Raw genomic sequence first — 16,357 nt, 5'->3', positions numbered from 1 at the left:
CTGAATGGGGTTGTATATAGGCAGTAGAACCCACTCGAATATATGTATATATATATATATATATATATGTGTGTGTGTGTGCTGTATAGGTGTATGTACGCACTTGACGTAGTGTTCAGCTGGGACTGAAGTTGCAGACTGCGACTGGAACTGGTGTTGACCAGTAATCGGATTTCTATATATACACATGTGTTCATATGTAAATGACCCACATATGTCCATCCATTCCCATCACAGATTGCGCTACTTTACCCACACACACACACACACACACGCACACACGCACACACGCACACTGACACCAAAATAAATTCAAACGAAGTTGCAGGGAAAACAAAGTTGATTAATTATGCAAATGACACCAGTTCCACCATTAAATCCACTGCAATTTCGATTCCCACTTCGCTACATGCGAATCGATTTTATTGGCAATTGATTCATTACACAATTAGGCAAATAGAAACGTTTAAAATGCAATCAAAAAAAAACACAAAATATGCCACAAATGGAAAGTCAAAACACGGCACAAGCTAAGTCGCTCTTGGTAAATTAAATCCGATTGAGCGAGATCTCCAAATTAGATATCTATCGAAAACAATCATTTTCTTTTGCAAACACTCAACTAGAAACAGCAGCACACTTTTATTACTCGAAGTCGAAATAGTATCACATAAGAAATAACCCAGCTGAAAAATAAACTACAAATTGCAGATGAAATAAAAATAAGTTGTCAGTTTTCGACACGCGAAGCAAACATTTTAATTGAGTGCTTAAATTCAGCTCGGAATATGGGATTAAATTTTATGTTTGAAATCCCAAATATTCTGTATGCAGTACTATGTTTCAGAAAGTATATGCCACATTAATAATTAAATGCGATTAGTTTTGCTACCCCTCCCCTCCCCTCCTCACACTTCAAGCTTTGGTACAACTAACAAAAGTAGCAGGAAAATGGCTCAACTTAAAATTTGATGCTTGACTTTTGACTTGGATGACAAAAAAATGATCAACTTTAGTCAAATGTGTGAGCAGGTCACAGATAGGGAGCGAGAGAGGACAGGGGGGGCACGAGCGAGATAGCCCGATTAGACAAATCTGCTGACACTTAATATTAAAGCATTTTGAAGCAGGGCCCATTAAGTGTCTGCAACGAGCCGTGCGACAAGTTGAGCGGCCACTTGCTGTGCCACAATTATATATGTATGCATGAATATGGCCAACACCCCCCACACACACACACACACACACACCCACACACTTACATACCCCTCTCTCGTGTTGGCCAACAAGCAAAGCGAGCAAACAACAAACATCAGACAAATACGTTGTCCGGTGGCGCCTAATTTGTTTTTCTTGCGAGTTTAATTTGAAAGCTGCGCCCGGCCAAAGCACCCTACACGTGCACCAACAGCACCTCCCACCTCCCCTCCACACCCTCTCTCTCTGCCACCCTATAAACAACCCCTATAAGCGAACAACGAGCCAAGCTTGTTGCTGCTGTTGCTGCTGCTCTTGTTGTTATACCCTGTAGAATTGCCTGCAAAAGGAGTGTTTCCCGTTTCGATTCGATTTGATTATTATTTTTTTCATTGCACACAAACAAACTTAGCTTATTTTATTGAACATATCTACTTAATTCAATGAAGTTGAATTGAGTTTGAATTGAGTTTGAATTGAGTTGTAAATTGTGGCAGTTTGAGCAGGATATCTGCAAGTTGAGCAGACTCTCACTGGTTGTGTGGGGCGCATCAGCAGCAACAGTTTGCTGAATGCCCAAAGACTAACAAAGCGCAACTGAATCGTCGGAGGGGGGAAGAGGGAGGAAGAGGCTTGGACTTAGTAGGCGGAAAAAAAAAATTGCTTGCGCTGCGAAGCTTGGAAAATGTGTTTATTTAGGATAACTTGACTGTCTGTTGTTGTTTGCCTGTTGACAATTGTCGGCAGCGCAGCTGGGCGAGGTAGAGCGGTGCGAGTGGGACGGGTATGGGGTGGAGAAGGGTGGAGAAGGGCGTGGCAGACCCAAACAAAGACACTCGAATGCGAGCCGCGCACACAAAGCGCATTATGCTAGAGCCAAATAAAAAACGAAATAAAAGTCGCGACCCGCTTTAAGCTAAATTGCAAAACCTTTATCCAACCCTGGACTAACCAACCCAGAGACACCCCCAACCTCCAACCCGCACCCCCTCACTCCTGACTACTTTGCATCACCTTAAAGCAAGCAAAGCTACTTCAAGCAAATTGTGCGACCTTTTGTGCCATTGTTGTTGTTGTTGTCGTTGTTGTTGCAGCAGTGATTGTTGTGGCAAATTAATAAGCACCAGTCTCTGTCGACGTCGCCGTCAGCGTTGCAGTCGACGTCACATAAATCAGCGGCACAAAACAAGCACCAAAAAAAAGGAGAAAAACAGAATAAATATATATAAATATATATAAAAAAAAAATGCGCGCGCTGAAGGAAATCACAGTAATTAATTAATGTGAGTGTGCGTGTGTATGTTGTGTGGGTGTGTGTGTGTGTGTTTGCGAGGAGGTGTGGCTCATAAATTAATTGCCGCCCCTAGGCCATGCCCAGCCACTCAATCAGAGATTTCTCGCATTGCGTTAGCAAAACTCTCTTTTATTTTGTTACATTTTATTTGCTTCCTGTGTGTGTTTAATTTGATTTGCCTTCATTATTTTTCCTTTTTTTAATAGCGACCATTAATTAAAGTCGAAAATACGTTAAATGAGCTTAGAAGTCTAGCTTCCAACTAATATTAAGAGACACATTTCATTTTATATTCGTGTTGCCCGTCAACAATTTTCAAATTACCATTTTATTAATTTAATCAGAAAATACTTAAAAAAAAAAACATATTTAAGAAATGAGGGTAACAAAGTTAATATATGATATATGATATTTATATAAGATATATGTCGGATTAGGCTGAATACTTTTTTAGTTTTCTTTAATTTAGATTCTATAATAATATAAACTGCATTCCATCTACAAATTCAAATACATATTCGAAATGATGAATAAATTTTACAATCTATATATATTTATATCTATTCATATATATTATCTATAGGATCAATCTTCTTGATAACAATAACAAGGACAAAGAGCACAGTTCAGTGCACTCGCTTATAGAACACAACTAACTGTTTTAAGCAATAACAAAAATGACCGCAACTAATTGGGGAAAGTGGCTGAAGCAAAGGCCCAAAACGGATATAAATAAATTGTTGGCTAATGAGCGATAAGCGCTAATCATTTCAGTGGAGGATGTGCAGCGAGAGCTTTTACTTAAGATCATTAGCGCCAGCTAATTGGCCACCTATTTTTTTTCTCTTGGGATGCGGTCGTGGTGGGGTTGGTCTTGCAATGGACAACTGAGTGTGCCATAATAAATCATATGCAGTTTTTTTCCAAGCAGTTGGCCAAATCAAGGAGTTAGTGCGGCGAGCCAGAATGCTTTTGGCTTTGAGTTATGGCGCACATGTGGCTAGCAGGCCCATTCTCAGTCCCCTGATCGGGGTGGTGGGTAACATACTGCCTCTCTCTATATATCTGGCATGTGTGTCCGTGAAAATCTGACACGCATAAGGTCTGTGGCCCAGTCCAAGCTTAGCATCTGTGCCGCTGCTACAAAAAACAAAAAAAAGAAACGGCACACGGAAACGGAAGCGGAAACAGCGTAAAACGGAAGCGCATGTCTAACAACTTGCTCAAAGCGAAATTTCAAACTAGCGCAAAATGTGATTATATAGCACCGCACGGCAAGTGGCCATCAGCTGGGGGAGGGAGAGGAGAGTGGTGGTGGTTGTTTCTGGAAGGGGTGTCATGGTCAATGTTGTAACTGAAGTGGCAACATATGCAACCAAACACACGCACACATATGGGATTTGGATTAGGGATTCAGACTCAGTTTGGCTTTCGGCTTGTGCGAGCAAACTTTCCTCTTTGCTCTTTGGTCTTCCCCTCGCCCTCTCGCTCTGTCTTTCGATTTCTCACTCTTTCTCAGCCCCTCCCTCTCTCTCTCTCTCTCTTTCTCTCTCTCTCTCACTTTCATGCCCCCTCTCTATTGCTCTGCCGCATTTCCAGCCGCTTGAAATGCTGCTCAGCTCAGTTTTATTTGTGCAAATCTTTCTGATACCCTTTAGCATGACTGCCAATGGGGTATATTGTATAGGATGCACTGCTTTAGTCTTAACTCTTACAGGCATCAAAAAACGCACATATCGATATATGTGTATGCTATCGATAATACAACTAGCGATTACAACTGTTATTAGCGTATTCCAACTGTCATCGGTAAAACCAATTCGATTCCAATTCTAGACGAGCATTTGCATATATTAGTCGTGAATTTGCTATCTCTTTTTATTTATTATGCTGGCTTCAAGGGTGTGCTTTAAGTCGAGCATGTGCTTAATGCCGTTTCCTGCATCTAACCAGCTTGATCCTGTTATTGTTTTTTTTTGCTTCTCATACTTATATATGAGTCTGCTTTTCGTTGTTATTGTTGTTGCTGCTGCTGCTGTTGCTGTTGTCGGTTTGTTGTTTCTCTTCTGTTGTTTGCCTACTTTTAGTGTTTAGCCAACGTCGCATAAAAATAGCACAGCAGCAGTTGACGTCGACGCGAACGTTGACGTCGCTGTTCGCATCGCAGTCGCCCCACTGCATTATGCGGTTGTCGCCTGCGGTCGACTTCGCTTCCCTTCTCCCTCTTCCTTTCCCTCTCCCTCTGTCTTTTGCTCCCTTTTTGGTACTGTGACGACGACGACTGCTGTGTTTGTCGTCTGCGTAAAGGCTTAAAGTATTACAGTTACAGTAACAGTTAGTTGTCTCTAAACCCACCACACCCCCTCCCCCACCTACTGCTACTGCCTTACCTCTATTTGTAGGTAAGCTAAATGTTGACGACAACGTTTGCAGTTGCTTTTCATTTTCGTTTTCGCTTTTAGCTTTTGCTTGTGCCATGCTCAGCGCAATATGAGCAATATTTTTGTTGTTCTTGTTTTGTTTTGTTGCTTGCTTGACTGCTGCTCGCAACAAATTGTTGTAAGCTGTGAAACTAATCCCCTTCTCACTCCCCCCTCCTTTGATAGTTGACTGTGAAACTACTTTAGCGGATTACTTTTAGATATTTTTCGACGCCGACAGGCGACCATTTGACTTGCTTATGACAAGCTTCATTTTCATTTTCTTTTTATTTTTCCTTTTATTTTTTTTTTTTTGATTTATTCTGTTCTCCCTTCCTCTCTCCTCTTTCCTTGCCTATTTTCATTTTATTTTTGGTTTTCTGCTGCCTCACTTTCACGTGACTTGCCATTTCGTGCCAATTTCCATTGCATACTTTTGAGTGGCGCCCATTAAACCCCTAAACTGTATTGTTGTTGTGGCTTGCGTAGTTACACACAAAAGGCGGTCACACTGCACTTGCATAAACACTATTTACTGGCATTTAAATGCATGCATTTTGATAGAATTTGCTTCTCCCTCGTCTTCTGTAGCTTTGCGTGCTCGATTCTCCAAAAGAAATAGACGAAAACCTGTGTAAAATGATTAAAATTCACTGGTTGTACAACTGCATATTGAAATGAAAGCAACAATTAAGAATAATTTTCGAAATACAAGTGGAAAGGCATATAAGAATAGGGATAGATTGATGACCATCTTCAGCAAGCTGCTTTTATATCCCTTATAAGCATTTTTCTACAGTCAACACTAGCAAGTATTTAGAACCAAGTAAACTTCATATACATATATATACGATATATATATATATATGAAATATAGTTGAATCTTGAAATGATGAAGACAACAGAACCGTTGTCATTAATCGATACAATAATTTCAAGGCATAATGGTTTCAGTAAACACTATTTCTCCACACTCAACAGTCAGATAACTGAACGCATACAGGTAAACACACAGGTAAACAGCGAAAAGAGGTCGCCTTATCTCGCTGACTGTCAATGCCAAGCGCCAGTCACTAAAATGCAACAGCAACAACACTAAAAAACTAAAGCGGCAGGTAAATGAGTGGGCGGGGAAGGGGCTGTTGTTGCCAGCTGTTGTCCATGTGATGATGACAGCTCAAGTTGTCGGTGCTTATTGTGTGCCATACACACACTCACACACACACACACACACACACACACACAGACGCATACACACGCATACCTCTCATACAACCCTGCCCGCATAGCCTTCGCGTTTAGCTTTCAATTTCATTTTGTGCATTTCCGTCAAGCGGAAATTCGCGTAAATTTGCCGGCATTTCCAATGTGCTGCAAAGCGATGTAGGCGATGAGTAAGGTGTGGGGGCGGAGAGGAGGGGAGGGGAGAGTGAGCAGAGAGTGAGAACAAGCGGCGGGCAGCTGGCAGTTTGTCGTGCCGGAAGTTGAGGCAAGTCTAAAAAACAAGTGCCAAATGCCGGATGCCACATGGCATACTTGGTGGCAGCAAAACAATTTGGGAAACAAAAGAGAGAATTGTGAAAACTGGTTAAGAAAGGCAACATCGAAAAGGGGAAATTGAAGAGAAGCCACAGAAACGGTTTCGCAACGGGACACAGACAAATGCAATCTACGACGCCCCTGGGCAAAAGGGCGGTGCAGTCGAATGGTTATTGCTGACCACTTTATGGGCTCAATGAACCGCAAACACATTTTGTGGTCACTTGATTGGACAACGGAGCGACAAATCTTAAGCTAAGCTCTTAAATGCAATCTTAAATGCAATCTTAAGCGGAAAGTCGTTGACAAAGCTGTAAAAAGTGAGAACGAACTAGGAAACTCGAAATCAAATAATATTCGATCGATAATATTAACATTCAATTAAATATTATATAAATACAAGATTTTTCCATTACTTCTTGCAACATATCGCAACTTAAACAACTCCATTTTTTTCATATTAATTGTTTTCAGTATACAACAGATTTTCTTTCATAATAACTTTGTTTTCTTTAAAGCCTTTTCAATTTTTGAATTCTCTTTCTATTCCCTCAGTGTCTGTGCATTCCTCCAGCTGCATATTTGTATGGCTTTAACTGTTTTATTAAGGCTGTTATCATTTTTGCTACCACTAGCCTTTTGTAAGTGTTGTTCGTTCATTCCAATTGTGATTCTTTGACTTTCAGTCAAGTCCTTTACTTCTTCCCCATCTCTTGAATATAGTTTACCATTTCCACATGCACACTTCAGGCGATCCACTCAATTTTTATTCGTTTCATTGCTGTGTGCTCCTGTGCTGTGCCCCATAATATTGCCAATTTGTAAGCCCGAGTTCTATGCCCACTTCTCTGTCCATCCATTCTGTCTGTAACCCACTTAAGCCCAATTTCATTTGCGTATTTTCATTTGGCGTTTTTATGCTGCCTACGTTTCTCCCTGAAATTCGGGTTATGATGAAGTGATTGAAGTGCCCCCAAAAAGTGCTTCCAACACGTCCAATCCAATGGCCAACAGACATGCAACTCAATAGGGCTGCGGGTGAGAGGTCAGAGGGAAGCGGCGGGAACGTGTTGCTATTTGTTTATTTCTTTTTTTCTTCTATTTGTTCTTTCTTTCTTTTTATTGTTGTTGTTGTTGCTATTTTGGGCTTTTGTTTTCATTTTCTTGTTTGTTTTATATTCCTCTCTTGTTGTTTTTATGTGCATTGCGTGCTAATTGGCCACGTGATGGCGACAAATCGAGTTTAAGTGGCCGACAACTTTCCGTCTCTCCACAAGCCAATAGGCAATAAAATAAAAACAATTTCTTCACCCACTGTCCGCTGCGTTATGGCCCTGTTCTCGATATTGCTAGCTGCAACAGTTCTTTGCTCTTTGAATGGGATTAGTCAGTTTTCTGAGCAACGGGCGAGTGGCAAGTAGCGAGTGACGAGAAGTGAATAGCGAAAAGATAAAAGCAAGTGGCCTAAAGCGAGCAAGTTGAAGTAGTAGCGAGTAGCGAGTGGTTAGTAACAAGTAACGAGTAGTGACTAGCGAGTAGAGAGTAGACAGAACGAGTAACATAACAGCGACAGACGAGAAATGATGGGGGACCTGACATATCAAAAGCTTCTCAAGTTGCTTAGCTTATGCTCGTTATACCCCTCTCACCCCTAAGTTCAGCTAATTTTCAACTATTTATAAGCTTCTTTTCTTCTGTATGGGAAAAGCCACGAGTTGTCTTGCCTGAATTTCCGTACATGGTTTCCCAACTGCAGCTCTTATTTTAGTATGCTCGAATCCCAAACTTGTCTACCTGTCTTTATCCCTAAGCAGCTGTCTCTTTCTCTCTCTCTCTCTCTCTCTGTCTGTCTCTCCTACTCTCTTTCCATCTCTTTAATTTTATTGGCAAATGTATGCCAAGTGGCAAATAAGACGCGGAGGCTTGGCATAATGAGCCTCCTACTGACAGGGCCCCTTGCCGACAACTGTTTTGACCTTGGCTGCAGCTGAAACTTAAAATACAAAAAAAAAAAACGAAAAACAAAAAACAAAAAACACCCACTCCTCCTGCTGTTCCATACACCCCCTGCCACTATGCTCCGGCCCAACCCCGTTGAGCCGCACACATTTGTTTTTATGTTGATGCGGCAAAACAAGAACAGTTTCCATAATTTTTCGCATTTGTATAAAATTCGCATATCTACGCCCCATTTAACAGTCGAGTGGGCGTGGAACGATGCTATCACTAAGAGCTTTACGCTCCAAGCACCACTACCAACAACAACCATCGCACCACCCAATTTCACATCCCCCTGATAATAAAATTAATTAAAATTCAATAAATTGACGCTCAAAATGAAACATTCAAATGAAAAGAGGAGCCAAAATTGAAATGGGTTTTAATATAAGGGTTTTAGACAGTGGGGGCATGGTTGATTTTAGACGGTAGAGCTGACATGGCAGCGCTGCCCGAGGGCGCAAATGGGGCGGGATGGGGGGGCTGTTGGGTGTCAGCTTATGTTAATGCTCAATTACAATTGTTGTCGTTGTTTGAGTTTATGCTGAAATTGTATTCCCAGAGGGGCCAAAATGTGATAGAGACCAAAGGCCGGGCCGCGAATAGAGGTGCAAATATATAGGTATGTATTTATGTATTTACATTTGCGTTGAAAGTGAATCCGATTGTCAATTTCATTTATTGGCTATAATGGCTTTTGCAAACAGCTCAGCGTTAAGACTTTGAATAAAGAGCTCGATTGATATTCATTTATTTAAGGTTTTTACATACTTTCTGAATGAAAATACAAAAAAATAAAAAAAACACTTTTTTCATTTTGTTCCAATGCAATTTTGTAGATTATCTTTATGCATCAGTTTTTATTCTCGACTGTTAGTTTCATTAATGATTAGAATATATGTGCTTAAGTATATATAATATGCAGGATGAAGAGAGTGTCCTTATGATATAGTAATGATATCAGTTCATTTGGATTGGACAAGGAACCTTGAATAGTTGCCAACCGCAGACATTTTGTTTTGGTTTGAAACGAAACGAATTTTTGGGATTTTTGTCTGAATCATCTATAAACAATATTTTGAAATTGCACACTTAAACACGTACTTATTGATTTATTAGTTTTTATAGTTAGTACCACTTAAATGTAATCATAACGGTGCTTCGATTTGCCCTTGTCTTATTTTCAATCATTCAATCAAACTCACAACCCTTTTGCCCCCAGAAGCCACATTTTGAAGCGCCTCTTCAGAATGAAAAGAGATAAAAAAAAAAGAGCATAGTTCGCTAGCCTGCCACAGTTCAATATTATTTATAAATTCCAGAGCGTTGAAGTGCCAGTCAATAAATTCATAGCGTCATAGACAAATACCCCACCCCCCCTGGCGCCCCTCGCACCCACTGAGCTAAAATGCTACCTTTGCTCTTTTCGATATGGGGGAGGGCGGGGAGCAATAAACAAAACACTCAGCATTGCGCACAGGTAATAAACAGTAAGAACAACAACAATAAGAACAACAACAATAACAACAACAACAATAAGAACAACAACAACAAAAGCAGCGAAAAAAGTTTAGCAGACGACAACAAATAATTTTTTTTGTATTTTTTTGGTTGAGTTTTCGAGAAAGAGGTTGATGTGGGCATTGTGAGTGGGATAAGAGAAATGCAACGGTAAAGTTGGCCTGACAACGAAATGTAGGAATTGCAACTAACGGAAAGCGGATGAGCTGGAAACTGCTCTGTCAGAGGGAGGGGGGAGGGTATACTTTACAAGTTCAGCTACTTTCTAGGCAAGGCACTCTCTCTCTCTCTATCTCTCTCTCTCTCGCTCCCAACAGCTGTGTGTTGTTGTTGCTGGCAACAAATTAAATTGTTTGCCATGAGACAGCAACAGAGAATGGAAGAAAGAGAGGGAGCGATTGGGGGAGAGGCGAGGAGAGAGTAGCTGACAGAGAAATCAACAAGCAGCCAAGGAATGTGCGTGGTGAAGCATGTCCTTGTGGCAACAGTTGTCCCAACGATACGCCAACGCACTCGCACACACCCACAACCACAGAGACACACACACACAAACACAAACACACACACACACACCCATGTGCCAGCTATCGGTTAACAAAGTTAGCCCAAAAGCAAAACATAAGCAAAAAGAACAAAAAATACAAAAAATCCAAAAAAAAGAACAACAAATACCAAAAAAATGCCATCGAAAACAAGCGCAAAAAGAAGGAAATTGAAAAGCTTGCAAATGGTTTGTTGGGAGCATGGCAGAAATAAACAGAGCCATGTGTATAAGACTGTCACACACTCGCAAACACACACACACACACACAGACACGCGCACACACACACACACACAGCAGCAGCAGCAGTTACGTCTCAGTTTCGATTTGCGAGCTTCAAAAATGTTTTTGCGGCAAAGGCATTTCCAGCATTTTTCTTTGTTTTTGTGTATATATAAGTGTGTGTGTGTTTGTGTGTGTGTGTGTGCGTTGTGTGTGTGTGTGTGTGTGTCCACAGCATTGAAATTTCCAGGCGAGAAAGCGCAACGAATGCTTTTAATGCTGCTAATTTGGAGCACAACACGTGCGCCTAAAAGTGGGCAACAACTTTGTATACACTGCTCAGATTACCATTAAATTACATAATTCATTTGATATGCAGCTTTCCACATATAGAGTTTGCTCATATTCGGAAAAAAAAAATCAAAGTTTACAATAGTCTGCCGAGCGCCAATTTGTTTTTTAGACTGCGATGTGTATTAATTCTTGACTTGTTCCTGATTTTGCGTCTCTCCTTGTACGGGATACACTTGAAGTCAGTTGCAGCTGTTTGCTTGTGCGTATACCCACACATGTGGCAAATACTTGTAGCATACTAGCACACACAAGTGCACACACACACACACAACACACAGACACCCACACACCCACAGACATGTATATGGCGCTGGTTAAAATAACAGTCAGCAAGTGGCGCAAGTACGCAAAAAGCAAAAGTTCTGACAACAATAACCACAAGTGGATGCCACATGCCGCTTACCGCAAGCCGCAGCTGGCCAACCAATTTTTTTTTGTTTTGTTCATCTTTTTCTTTTGCACCACAAAAGCGCCATTCCAAAACACGGACGCGCCTCGTGGCTCCTTTTTATGTTATTTTTAGTTCTATTTGTTTCTTTTTGTTTTTTTTTTTTTGCGGTAACAGTTGTCAAAATATGGTCAACCAATGTTGGCAAGTGCCACAAAGAGTGACGAGGAGGTGGGCCGCGAAAATTTCCTCCACTAAACGATTTTCATTGTTTTCTGCGTATTTCTTTTTTATGTCACTTTATGCCCCATATGGGAGTTAAATCTATTATTAAATTGCCGTTAATACTGTGCGAGTCTTTTCAATAAATTAAAATGATTCCATTTGTGGTCTCTTGGGTATTTGCAGGTGATTCACATTCAGAAAACATTTACAACAATAGAAAGTGGAACAGGATTAGCCAAGGTATTGGAGGAGAAAAATATTAGAAAGTTAGCTGCAGAGATCCTATGAATCGGAGAACCCTCAAGATCAGTAGGAATTCAAAAACAGTTGTCAAGGTCCTTTAAAAGGAACATGAGCAAACAAAAAATGATATATTGTAAATATAACACGGCTTAGGGCACTCTTCACAATACACACACAAAATTATTATTTGGCATGCAAAGCTTTTTCTATGGCAAACTGGGTTCCCAGGTGTCCCATACACAATCCAGTTGAGTGCCTGCCTCTGCCTGGACTTGAATATTGTGTTGAAAATGGAATACTCTGTGGGAAACATACATTTGTGAAAGCTGACTTTAAAAGGATTTCGCTCATAATACCATTTATTTTTTCTCTCGCTGTCTGTGGGATATATTAAAAATTGTATGCGTCTCGCTCTATATCTATTTATTCATTTGAATTTCTAGCTTTAAGCTCTGCTGTAATCCTCTTTGTCAGCCCCAACCACTCCACACTCTGGCGTCCTTTCATTAGCCACATATCATTGCCATCTGAATAATTATTCAGATTTGATGCAACTTGATGCGTTACATATTATCAATTATGCTTGCGTAAGGGTTGGCGATTAAATACAGCACAAGACTCCCCCCATTCACTCACTCTCTCTCTCTCACTCTTATTCTTTCCCTTTCTCAATTCTCAATTGCCAGTTAAATTTAATTAACCGCCTGCATTTTCAAACTTTTGCTCAGCTCCAATTGAATCTTTGTCAGGTAGGGTGACAAGAGGGTGGATATATTGCGGAGGGGTGGGGCATATATTGCGGTTGCTTTACTGCGAAAATGTTGTAGGTGCGTTTTTTTGTTTTTAGCATATTTGCTGCATAAATATGTGCTGGGAACAAACATGTTTGGGACGCCATTTTGTTTGATCTGCCGCGAAAAGCATTTGAATACAAAAGGAATTCAACTCGAGTAAAAAATCCGAAAATTAAAATTCATGGGCTGTCTGCCGTGGCAACGAGAGTTTAAACATTTTGCTGACATATTTTCCACAAGCATTTAGAGCGAGACCGCTCGTCTGCCACAGAGAGAAAGAGAGAGAGAGATAGAGAGAGAGAGAGAGAGCAGTACATGGCTCTCTAAGGGGATACGCTTGAAAAATTCATAGCTACAGTTGGATTCGGGATGGCTGCCAAAAAGTTTTGCACATACACACACACACACACACACACACACACACATACACACACACACACGCAGGTGTATTTAAATGGCACGGAGTTTGGATGGTTCGGTTTGGGTTTTGTTTCTTGTCCCTGGCCGCGGGGCAAAGGCCAAATTTCAGTTTGAATATTTTAGCTGCTAATTAAAATGTATTCGCGGTTAACAAAACGCGTGCCAAGCTGCGCAACAGAATCAACACCAGACCCCACCTCCCCACCAGGCCCACCGCCGAGCTCCTTCTCTTGGAAAATGAGCTTAGGCAGACAAAAGAAAGAAGAAAGTAAGAAAGAAAGCAAAGTTTTCAGAGGAGGCTTCGCATTGAAGCAGAAGCCGCAAATAAACACAAAAATGTAATTGCAAACGAGGGATGCCATGAGTGGGTGGGTAAGAGGTGGGAGGTGAAAGGTGGAAGGTGGGCGGAGGTTGCCAGGGCCAATGCCAAGCATTTACAGTCACAATTACAGCAACAGTTACAGTTACACATGGCCGCACATGCAATGGCAAACAACAAACAAGAATATGGAATATGCCTGTTGGGGTCGAGTAGGCGTAGAGTATACATGGCAGGAGGTAGTGGGGTAGGGGGTAGGTGGTCGGGTAGCTTGTAAACTGTGGCTGTTGGCAACGTCAAGTCACCCACACACCACACGCCACCCACTGTTTGCAACGGTCAACACAGCAACTGTCCACGTGCTGTCCAAACGAGAGAGATGCCCCGCAACACAATGTGGCAGGCAAAGGAACAGTGTACACTGCCACAACAAAATGTGTACCTTGAGAAACCCAAATTTCAAGCTGCAAATACTCCGAAAGCCCATTTAAAGCGAGTTACTTCAATTATGTTCCTTTCTTAAGGACAAATTATTTGTTTTGTTTTGTGCGCAATTAACGACAAAATTTAGACTCAAATTGAGATTTCTATGCTCGAGCCGAGTACTTTTCAGTTTTCCCATGAACTGCATGTTTCTCCACCCAAGCAAACAGTTTTCAAACACATTTTTCTGCGTGCACCGGATGGCAGGAACTGGGCTGCCATGTTGCATCATTTAACTGAAAGCGGAAATGCGCTGCCATATTGAATTTGCTGAGACAAAATGTAGTCCTGGCATCAGCATCTGAGACACGAGCAAAGCAGCACACAGATTACACAAGTGACCCCCACACACACACACACACACACAACAAGTCCAAATGGTCAACAGAATGCAACACGCTTCTCCAATCAGAAGCAGCATCATCTGCCCGGGTGGGTGTTGGTTGGTTGGTTGAATTTGTGTCTGAAACGACTATCAGAGAGCGCAGCAAGTGCAGGGCTCAAGTGGTCCACATTTTCAACATTTATCGAGATACAAACGAGTTGAAGCTGATCGACTCAATTTACGAGCAGAAGCGAACTTGGCCATTCCATTTAATAGGGCAAAAATGTGATTAAAAGAAACCTGCCCTCAACTTAAACATAGCGCGAATGCAAGCAGCTCGAGCAAATGGAATATAATTAAACTTGCGCACTTTGGTATTTTAACAAAAACAATATATATAATTATCTGTCTTAAAGTATATAGCAATTGACAGGAGTCAAGTAATGCTCTAGTATCCTTTGGCTGTTAGTAATTTATACTCAAGCTCATACTCATATTTCACAGTGGTTCAACTTCTTCAATTGTGCTGCACTCGCTTGAAATGTTTTGACAGCACAAATTAGATAAGGCAACGTTTTTGAAGTACAACTACTACTTTTTTTATATAGATATGGCAAACAAGATGTCCAATGAGTATTCAGCATATCTCAATGGCAAACTGATGCACTGATGGAGCAGGGAGGAATGGAGGAGACTGCCAAAACGACATGGCATATTTCAAGGTAAACTTTCTGTGTATTTCGCATATCGAGCAAAAAACTGAAAATACTAGGGGAAAATACAAAAATACAAAAAAAAAAAAAAACATTTTCCATGAATTGCTATGTGGTATGCTGCTGCTGCAACCCCACCACCCACAAACCCCTCTCGACTACACCTCAACCAACACTGCCCGCCCCCCCTTTCAATGCAAGCTCTAATTGTGTAATTAATGAATTGCCTCTCGGGTAACCTAGCTGAACTAGCTGTGCATTGAGTCCATACGGAACGTCTGTGTTCTCCCATACCGCATCCCCCCGCCACTTCCTCCTCCACACACACACACACACACACACACACCCCTGACCCGCATTTAGCGCAAACTTCTCCATAGCCCGGCGAACCACATGGGACGTTAATTGAAATGCTCGTGGGGTGGTAGCCGTCCTTCAGATCGCCAGCTAACCAAAAAAAAAAAAAAAAAAACACAACAGAAATGCTAACAACAGATTTAGAAAAAAAACAGTGTAATGTGCTCGATTAGCAGATACCCTCTATTCGACTATAAAAACAACATTTAATCTGAGCACTCGAGTTAAGACTGCGCTTTGTATTTCAAAACATGAACACAGTATTCATCTAGAGGCCGACTCATGTTCAAAAAGGAATTTCCTCCAAAATTCCGTTCAGTTTCTTAAAGTTTGTCGAAAGTTTTTTACCCAACCCAAACTGTTTTCATTTTCATTTTCGTTTTGCTTTTCATTTTCCATTTTCCTTTTTGTTTTTGTAGCAGAACTTAAGCATGAACGACTACGTTCTTGGGAGTGTATGCATTTTATATTTATCCATTTTAATTATATTTTTTACTATCGGGTAGATAATGTGGCTACAAGCGGCAACTGAATGGGTTCTGAGCATTGCCGCTTCAGTTGCATGTTAAATAAATAATTCCTTATACTTTTAAGCCACTGCTGTATTTTCACAATTTTACCTTGGCCAAAAACCGCAAAAATGTATCAAGCCAAATATTGAAGCGGTTACAGCAGAAACTGCTGCACCTTAACTGCACTCGCTCTTCGAGGGCAGTTCAAAAAACTGACGACCTTGTTTCACAACGAAGCTAATTTTCAAATATGTTTGTTTCCAAATGCTTTGCTTTTTAAATACATTTTTTAACTGCCTTTAGACTCCATGCGGATTTTAATAATGCTTAAATAGTTGAATTTCAGCTACATTTTTGTTGCACACATTTTTTTTGCACATTGTTGCCCAACTTTTGCCAACTCAGCTCGTAAGCTTCAAGCAGGGCTTAACGGTTAAAGAGTTTTCCTCTGCACAAATACACATATGTATATTTGAAATGCATACAAAGTG

At 41.0% G+C, this 16,357-nt stretch overlaps 1 long non-coding RNA gene across 1 annotated transcript in view; it reads right to left on the bottom strand.

Annotated features, from left to right (window-relative positions):
- Positions 1-16,357, bottom strand: part of LOC122322835 — a 49,315-nt gene that overhangs the window by 29,659 nt on the left and 3,299 nt on the right. The window contains exon 2 of the long non-coding RNA XR_006246880.1: positions 5,166-5,168. This is a non-coding gene — a long non-coding RNA (uncharacterized LOC122322835). The remainder of the gene's footprint in view (positions 1-5,165; positions 5,169-16,357) is intronic.

Source organism: Drosophila grimshawi, unplaced genomic scaffold (assembly GCF_018153295.1).
Source record: "Drosophila grimshawi isolate 15287-2541.00 unplaced genomic scaffold, ASM1815329v1 contig_848, whole genome shotgun sequence".
NCBI lineage: Eukaryota > Metazoa > Arthropoda > Insecta > Diptera > Drosophilidae > Drosophila > Drosophila grimshawi.
This window is presented reverse-complemented; position numbering and strand designations above follow the sequence as displayed.